Below are 9,292 nucleotides of genomic sequence, written 5' to 3'. Positions count from 1 at the left end.
ACGTAAAAAAGTGTACATACTACCTACAAAGTAGTATATATACTACCAAAATATTCTTATATAGTTCATACTACATGTATATACTCTTCGGTATGATAGATACTACCTAGATTGTGTGAAACACACGTGGGAGTAACTACACCCGGGTGTAGCATGAATATATAGGACATATTCATACTACACCCGGGTGTAGTTACTCCTACGTGTGTTTCACACAATCTAGGTAGTATCTACCATACCGAAGAGTATATACATGTAGTATGAAGTATATAAAAATATTTTGGTAGTATATATACTACTTTGTAGGTATTATGTACATTTTTTTACGTACACTATTTATTTACGTATAAATATGCATGTATTTTGTATATATAGTGCAAACTATGGGTGTATTTAATTTTTTTCCACCAAAGTTGGTATGGAGTATCTTAGATATAGTGTACGAACATACTCAAACCAAAAAAGTATGTTATATACTTCCGTATGGTAGTATACGAGACGTGGGTGTAGTTACACCCAGGAGTAGAAAGTATTTATCCTATATATATATATATATATATATATATATAGAGAAACTCTATTCAACCCCTGGGTGCAGAATAATAATTCTGCTCCCGGGTCGGTTTACCGAGCCGGTCCGCCGCACCCGACTGCATCGAACCTGCTCGTTGCGTCTCGAGTCGCACCGTACGGACCACACGTAGCCGGCGGTTTCTTCTCTGTACCGCGGTAGTGGCCTCCGATTTGGGAGCTAGCCCACTACCTAAACGCATTTGCTTTTTTTTTATCTCCTGGGTCGAGCGTGTCCAGCGGTTCAAGCTGAATCGAGATGCGGGAGGGAGCGGGTGAGCGGCGGCGAGCAGCGGGTGGATCTGCACCGACCGTGCCATCGGCAGCGTCGTGGTTGGCTGGCCGGATCGGTGTGGTCTCTGGCGTGCTGCAGGCGAGCTGTGGCCGCGGGCGGCGATGCGGCGACATCGGCATCCTGGTCAGGCAGCGCGGGGATCGTGCGTGCGGCGGTATCGGCCTCGTGGTCCGGCAGCACGCGGGTCGTGGCTGCGGGCGGCATCAGCGTCATGGTGAGCCAGTGGCGGTGGGCGGCGCTGCCGGCGGCATCCGCACCATGATGGGCAGCGGGCACCTTCAGCCTTGCTGCTGGTTGTTTCAAAACGGCGGAGCATGACAGCGGTCTTCGATAGAAGGTACTATGGCTGCTCAGTCGTTTCTTTATTCCGAACTAGCAAGGAGCCAATGAGGACAAGTTCGTGTATGAACTGAAGCATGTTAAAAAAAATCCGATGCAAATTTTGGTTAATTGACTATCAAGGCACTGCTCCTAAACAAAAACAACAAGTAGTGAGTATAAATTTGTACCAAATAAACCGCCAAGATCCAGCAGCCCGCGACCAGATCATGTCGCCGCCGAGCTCCAGCCAACAGCGACGAGGTCGTGTCGCTGCCGGTCTGGCCTCGTGCCCCAGGTTCCTGTAGTCTGCGGCTAGCGCCAGTCACCCCTGTCCTTGCCATAGGAGCGCCGCCGTTTACCTCGTATCCAATCCTCCGGCTGGCCCTCGTTTCCAACCTCTCCTGCCGTCCTCGACTCCTGGTCGTCTCCAATTGATCCGGTAAAATTGTCTTTGTTGAATTGAATTTTTTTATTGAAAAGCTTGCATGATCCTGTCTTGACTAGATTTTTAAAAACTACATGCAATTGAACAAATAAAGAAGTATGTCTGTCAAGTGTGCCGTCTGCTATGGGAATTATTAGTCTTTTGCAATTTCTTTACCTTGCTGATATGTATTAAATTTCAGCTCAGCTCATGTAGTTATATTATTATTGCGCCTGGGGTTTGCTACATGGTGATACCTTTTTGTTACAAATATGGGTCTTTTGATTAGCCATTTGCTTCTCCTTTTTTGTGCTATCCCTATGGTTATACATAACTTTGTTATTCGTAAATGCTTCTCACATTTTCAGCTTCCTAGTTGCAATTTTTTCATGTGCTTGAAAATTGATGAGTGTGACCTGTTAGTTTCTTTGCTTCCAGCTTTGATCGTGTCATAAGCCTATTAGATTTTTTCTATAAGAACTAACACTGATTCAGTATGACCAATGTATATTCGGTGTGGTAAAATCATTGTGGAGATATTTCAGTAGCTGACCTTTGAGGATAAATGACATTATAGGATTTTTAAGCTTATAATTCCCACACTCCATTCTACAGGTTGACTGAATTCTAAATGGTTGCATGATAATCGGTCCTTGCAGTTGACACAGGTGTGAGTTGTGATTGCTGCCTTCAACTAGTTCAGTAAGATCTATAAAAAAGATCCATTAGTCTTGCTAATTTTATAGAGTGTGCTGAATTACTAATGCAGTTAGCTTTGGCATTTCAATAATAAGCAATTTTTTATGCAGTAATTTTTATGTATCATGCAACTTCGAAGGAGCTAATTGCTATGGACTGCTCTCTTTTTTGTAAGAAGGTTGTATCCCCTGAAGCACCAATCTGTGGCCCATTCTTTTTTCCTTGGAGGGCTTAGTGTCCCTTCTTCTGGACATAATACATGCTAGCTGGTAATTATGTCCTGTTCTTGAAGATGATATAGGAGTATATAACCGAAGTAAAAATAGCCTTGTTGAAAGAAAAAGGAATCCACGAACTCTTTCATGATACTGTCTTGACAAGATTTATAAGAACTACATGCAGCTGAGCGTTATAGCAGAATTGATTGTAATTTCTTGGCATGCAATGCACAATTATGAATCTTCAGGAAATTAATTATAAAAACTGATTATTGTTGCATCAAGCTACAATGTCTCCATAGGTAATACACTTCACGTCATGTTTTTTTCAAGCAACTGGCGCCATAAAAATATTGCACCAGCAGAATAATCGTCAATATGACAGCCTAATAACTTCATATGCATACACGTTCAGCCAAACAACCATCATTGCAAGAAAGCCTACACTATGTTGAAGCAAAAACATGGTAGAGCTTAACACAACAGGCTGAAGGTTGCCTGTTTTTGGCTGGAGGGCAAGTGTTAGGCTGTCGATATCAGATATCTTTTTAATTTGTTGCCCAAAAGTATTTATCTGCAGAGCTCTATTTATCAGCCCTCCATTGCATCTCTCTCCCCTAACTGATGGCCGGCGGAATAAGGATCTAACTTCTCGCACTATTTTGATAATGGCAGTGGCTAATCGGGGGTAGAAGATTCAATCCTTATTTGATGGCTGCTGACAGGGAGCTGCAGTACTGCATACATCAAGAATCCATGGAACATGTGCGATTCCACTTCTTAGCTTGTCCAACAGCTTCTTCCCCTCAAATGAGGTGAGCTTACTAGTGGCCTACAACATCAGTAGTTTTGTTCTTATCCTTCATATTTATTTTACATTTTTCTGATTGTAGTTCATGTACGTCTCCGAATCTCCATGGATCACTCAGTTGTAATAACTTTTTGAGAATAGATCAACTGTAGATTGTCAGTATATAGTTTCAAAAGGTCACAGAAATACTACTTACATACATGAAAATGGTATATATACTGATAAGCACCAATGATGACCCTAATGTAGCTTAAACTGTCGCTGTTCTTTGGAATTGGATATATGTGAAATAAAGAAGTATACCTGTCAGCATATCATTCAGTCCTTTTGCAAAAAGAATTGTTTTCCTTGCCGATATGTTTTCTGTTTAAGCTTAAAACATGAAGAATTATTTTACTCATCAGTTGCTCCCAAAACATAATACACGCTTCAACTATTTACCTCCGAAAGGAAATCTTATTTGTCAAGGTTTCAATTCTGCTAGGGCTTGCAGATTTAACATCTGTTTTAGCACATTACTGATGCTATTTGACTGCAGTGAATTTTGTCATGTAATATACTTTAACTTTTTTTCTTTCATAGATGCGAACTAAAATAATAAAAGGTTTCCTCACCTTTTTTCCCTTATCTCTAGATTCATTTGTTGAGACATTCATTTAGCACATGTTAGTTAAACAATAATCTTATTTTTCCATTATCTGCTTTCTGATGGAGTTTGCAGATTTAACACCCATTTGGCGTATTTTTGCAACAAACCTGGAACAAACAAGGTCAAAGATGGAGATGGGTCATTCGAGTTCAAAACTGATGCGGGGCAAATGATCAGAAGGCTTGACACTAGTGTGCCAGCTCCAACAAGGTGCTGATGAAGTGCCCTTCAGCACCTTGATTAACCGGCAAACATAGTGCAGTATAGATTAAGTCGAGTCATGTACAATTAATTCCTTTGTGTTTGATAGGCACGTTATTCAGACCACGCTGATATTTATCTTATGGGCACATGAGGTTATGCCGACATGTAAATCTATTTTATATACCCTTTAACGCAATCAAGGTATAAGAGTTGTTGGGTGTATCATCAGGCTGTCCCAGTCAAAGTTAGACCATGTAATCAGGTGATGTAATCAGTCAATAATATGAGTAATCAAGCAATTTATTCAAAAATAATCTTTAGCGTTGCAGGCGATGCAATTATCGTAATAATGTTAGGTCAGGCCATCAGTTATTACCGAAATAGTTTGCAACAATAGAAGAAGAAAAAAAAGCATCTTACGTCCTCACATGCAACTCCTCTGGCTGACTAATCAATCTTTCCAAAAAGTTACCTTGCCCATAACTTTATTACGTCACATGCAGTTATATTTGGTCGCTCCATCCGTGAGGGCGTGCGGGAGAGGAGCATCATCTTACGTCGCATGTGCTCAGTTTATTACGTCGCACGATGATGGCTGAGCGCGGCCAGACGGTCCGCTGGGCGGTCTCGCGCGTTGGACGGGTGGGGTGCAGAATAATATTCTGCACCCAGGGAGTCAAATAGCGCGTCTCTAGAAACTCTATTAGATACCCTGGGGGTAGAATAAGTAATTCTACACCCGGGTCGTATACCGAGCCGGTCAAGCCAGGCTCCGGTGCGGCCTGCCGGGGGTCATGCTGGCCAACACCCAGGTCCCAATGTAATTTCTTTTTTCGTTTGTTTACATCAGCGGTTTCTGTTCTTTTCTGGTCGTGGGTCGCCGGAGCTAGCCCACCATCATCTATCGTCTAGTCGCGTGCGTTGCGGTTCTGGAATTTCGACGGCTTGAGGTTGGTGCGGGCGGCGCCGCGGCGAGCGACTTCACTTGGGCATTGCGGTCGGCGACGAGCGCTGCAGCTGGAATTGCGAGGTCGCGAGGGCTACAGCTGAGGATAGGGGCAGGCGGCGGCGCGGCGGGTGTCCTCGGCGGCGCTGTCATGGTGGGTGGGTCGATTAGTCTCCAGTTCCGTTGAATCCGCAGCGGTGTGAGCGGCGCCGGGCAGTGCGGCGTCTTGTATTGCCGGGCTTCCAGGCAGCACGGTGTCTGGTCGTCGTCGAGCAGCATGGCGGGTGGCCGCTGCGGGCGGCGCTGCATGTTCAATCAACATCCTTGAGCGGCAGGTGGACTACACCCATGGACATCACTACGTCAGGTACGTGGCTCGTTTGTTCTCCCTTGTCACATCCCTCTCTCTTCTCAACACAATGGCGAGCCACCATGCCTCAGCTCCACCCCGTCGGATCTGACCTCGCCGAGAATCCGGCAGCCGGATCTGGTGAGTCCCGTTAGGTCCTCTGTAATCCACGCGCTGCTCGTCGACTTCGGCCCGCCTGGCCACCACACGTCGCATCCAACTTCACCGTGGATCTGCCGCCCTCCATTCTGCAGTTGCCGGAGTTCCCCGGAGTCTCGCACCAGCAGACCTCCACCATCCTCCCGAAACCGGGCGCCGCCTTCACCACCGCCACACAGTCCCCCGGCGTATATCAGCAACGCCGAGCCTCTTTTTCCCCTTATTCAAAAGGTTGCATTGAATTTATTTGTAACTATTATCCACGTTTCCTAATGCTTGGTTCATGTTGATGATCTAGATTCATGGTTACTATGCCCAGTTCTTAATCCAGATACGTAATTTTCTGTGTTCGTATTGAGCTCAAGCCAGGTTATGTTACTGACTTGTTTTCCAATTCGTACTTCCTGTGTTGCTGTACAAGCTTATCAAAATCATTTTTTACAGGATTAGAGTCTTATCAATTAACACAAATTTGATTTGATAGTTATTGATTGTGTGGGCAAGTACTGTTATTTACAATAGAAACTCCACGTTTAATATTCTTAGAAGTTAGAATGCTCGGGGACTTTCCAACAGTAAAACAACTTCAGTAATTATTAACACTTAGAGAGAAGCATAGCTACATCACCATGCACCTGTCTGAGAGTTACCTCCCACAATCCAAGCACTTTGTAGATGCTTAGATGATTGCATAATTTAATTACTGCAGGAAGTTATGTGGATAAGCACCCGTTAAACACTTCTTTGCAGATCCAATCACTTCTTTTTAGATGCTTAGATGGTTGCAAATATTGTTCTATACGTGTCGCAAAAAACACCGATTAAACACTAGTGTGTAACCAAGCAGTAGCGCCGAAAAATTAGCACCTTGCTCTGCTATGTGAAAAGGAACAACATTTTTTTTCTTTTGGTAAGCACGAACCCAGACATCTGCATTGTGTATGACAAATAAGTGATGCATTTAGAGTTCATGAAACTATGAACTGGTTCCAACTCCATTCTTTTCTGTGTGAATGCAGCAAAATTAAGACAAAGAAGTGAACTAGGGAGGCAGGGTGCCTGATGTGATTGTTGAGATGGAACGGTTTAATTGGATGCTATGTTGCATGGAGCTGAGGGATAACAATTTTTCAGTCGCCGGAGGGATTGCTGAACAACTGAAGCTAATAGGAAATTTCTGGCCATATGCAAATTGAGCAACTTGAAGACAAGTTCAGACCTGTATCTGGCAGTGAATTTGTGCAAGTCGGCTTCCAGTCCGAGAAATCAGCAAGCAACCACTTCGAAGACTCCCATCTACCCCACATGCCAAGGCGTCCTCAACTGTAAGGCCACATTGGTATGAAACACTCGCAACCATCTAATTTCCTAGCCCATCTTCATTACGGGTGCAAATACATCATTTAATTTTGTTGTTTTAGTTGGTATTACCCAGATATTCATGTAGCGGCAAATTCGACTTAGAGTTACTTGAACTCAACTGTAATGAGGTGGACTCAGTACTGCCGTCGCCCAACCTTTTTTTTTTTTTTGGTTAATCCACCCCCAACCAGGAGTAATGTTTTATAATAGCAATTTTGACTACTCATTCAGGTTATTGCTTGTTAGTTTTCTATAGGATGTAGCATACATGAGATGGAAATGTTCTATTTTGGTGAGTAATCATGCAATTCTAGCTAGGTAGATCAGTAGATGGGAATGTGACATTCAGTAATATTACGGTGTTTGTTTTAGAGCATGAGTGGGAAATAATGTTATAGGTGTGATATAATTTGGGATAAAGGAATATGCAAATTCTGGACCTCATTCACTAGATAGTTCTTAAAGAATTCTTGCTTGCGAGCTTTTCAGAATCCTTGTTTGGGTCTGATAAGTAGTAATTTTTTTTGGCCATGCCTGGCGGGTAGACTCAAGTGTTCTTAGCGCAAAGAAGATGCATCTGTTAGTAAATTTAATAATGTAAGATTACTGTCAGCATTCTGAAATTGAGATTCAGAGCAAAGTAGTTTTATGTAGAAATCGGCGGCTTCACCAGATGCCCAATCCGATTTAATTTCAGTGCACATAAATCGTTTTTCTGTACCAATGCTAAACCTTGTAGCAACATCATGTCAATTTCTGCTGGCAGAACGATCAATTGAAATTGCTAGAGTGAGATCCATGTATGTTGACACTAAACTTTTATAGCCTTCTGTACCTCTAGATTATTTTACATGGATCTGCTCTTGTATTAGTTCAGTTTATTAGCATATGAAAAATGAGCAGATTGTAGATCCGTTTGTTAAGAGGAACGCCCTTTGTGTATGCAATATTCTGATAAATCTTTCCTGTAAATGTCTTCAAAGATCGAGCATGTATGTTGCTTCTTTTTTATGTAGAAGTCTGTGCCATACACTGCTATAGTCTTTGACTTTGGCATATATGACTGACTCATATACTAACATGTGGATGCCAAATTTTGTTAGGCGAACACCTCATTTTGGTAAATATAGAGCTAGCACGCATGCCAATTTCTTTTATCTTTTATTTTATATTTTACTTCTTGAATACGTCGTTTGGTGGCATATTTTTCTTCTTGAATACTTCTTGAATACTTCTTGAATTACTAGTATCTGATTGTAGCATAATTGGATAGTTTTTTTTGTAGCATTGGAATGTTGTTGGCTTCCATTTTTCATGTCCACAGTTATCCACTGGCTTCTCTCAACAGTTGATCAACATGCTTGAAAGGAGTTTGGAACAGGAGGGTAATCAAAATCTAGTAATTTCTGCGATGGTACCATTATGTCAAACAGAAAGTTGGAGCTTCAAATGGCAAGACCAATTGGTACAAACCACAGCTTTCAATTTATCAGATGAGAACTTTCAGTTATAAGGAATGAAATCCAGCCTTCACGTGCAGTCTCTGTACATATTATATCGATCCAGTTATCTAGGAGTGGAAGCTCAAATTTTGAATCTTGTAGTTCAGGAGTAGCTACCTCCCATGTGTTGGTGTATTTAAATATTTTATCGATGCACCACTATAATATTTCTGTTCCGCAACTAAACAGGTTTATGTTAGTGTCGTAATCTTATTCCTCTGTACACAGGCTCTTATCATCGAGTTCCTTGTCAAGTTCACTTCAATAGTCACGCCAAGATGGCAGGCTGGCAGCTGTGGTTTGTACCAATTGGTCTTGCTCTTTCTAGGTAAAATTCCAATTGGTGTTGCTCTTTCTGGTAAAGTTCTCCTCTAATAATAAAATATCACGGCAAAATGTTGTTACTGTTTCATCTTTTAAGATACATTAGATACGTGATGTGTTATCTTTCTCCTTATGCAGAACTCTTGGGAAACCATATCGCTGGTCCAGATCGTCCCTTCTTGGATATACTTAACATTGTATTCCTGCTGCATGTCTTCTCCGCTGAGCATCAAGTGAAGTGATAAAAGTCGGCGACGACATTATGTAGTTTCTTTTGTTAAACTTTATATCATGCCTCATGCATAAACTATCATTATCTCATTTGAATTGTGTATACACTAGGCTTCACATGTAATTATTGGTTACACAAATATTATGTGTATTCTTTTCTTACTAGCCCTTTCTAGTTTGTAAGTTGCTAGACTTCAGATCAGAATTTTATCATTTTACGGCGCATTA

General features: G+C 42.0%; 2 long non-coding RNA genes across 22 annotated transcripts; both read left to right on the top strand.

The window, feature by feature from the left end:
* The first annotated feature begins 762 nt into the window (after positions 1 to 762).
* LOC127327616 (uncharacterized) lies at positions 763 to 4,416 on the top strand. Of its 12 annotated transcripts, none has more exons than XR_007868644.2 (5): positions 763 to 1,625; positions 2,226 to 2,278; positions 2,420 to 2,578; positions 3,203 to 3,342; positions 4,060 to 4,416. It is a non-coding gene; the product is annotated as an uncharacterized lncRNA (long non-coding RNA). The 12 variants fall into 12 exon arrangements; XR_007868639.2 differs by having other exon boundaries at positions 766 to 1,202; positions 2,226 to 2,312; positions 2,420 to 2,487; XR_007868638.2 differs by having other exon boundaries at positions 766 to 1,625; positions 2,226 to 2,312; positions 2,420 to 2,487.
* Positions 4,417 to 4,943: 527 nt separating this feature from the next.
* On the top strand, positions 4,944 to 9,292 carry LOC127327614 (uncharacterized). 10 transcript variants are annotated; one of them, XR_007868634.2, is made up of 6 exons: positions 4,944 to 5,627; positions 5,741 to 5,876; positions 6,665 to 6,970; positions 8,293 to 8,472; positions 8,738 to 8,837; positions 8,972 to 9,292. It is a non-coding gene; the product is annotated as an uncharacterized lncRNA (long non-coding RNA). The 10 variants fall into 10 exon arrangements; XR_007868632.2 differs by having other exon boundaries at positions 6,665 to 6,984; positions 8,738 to 8,867; XR_007868633.2 differs by having other exon boundaries at positions 4,946 to 5,627; positions 6,665 to 6,984; positions 8,281 to 8,472.

The sequence above is a fragment of the Lolium perenne genome, chromosome 1, assembly GCF_019359855.2.
Source record: "Lolium perenne isolate Kyuss_39 chromosome 1, Kyuss_2.0, whole genome shotgun sequence".
In the NCBI taxonomy this organism is placed as follows: domain Eukaryota; kingdom Viridiplantae; phylum Streptophyta; class Magnoliopsida; order Poales; family Poaceae; genus Lolium; species Lolium perenne.
Note: the sequence above shows the minus strand (reverse complement) of the source record. Positions and strands in the feature narration are given on the sequence as shown.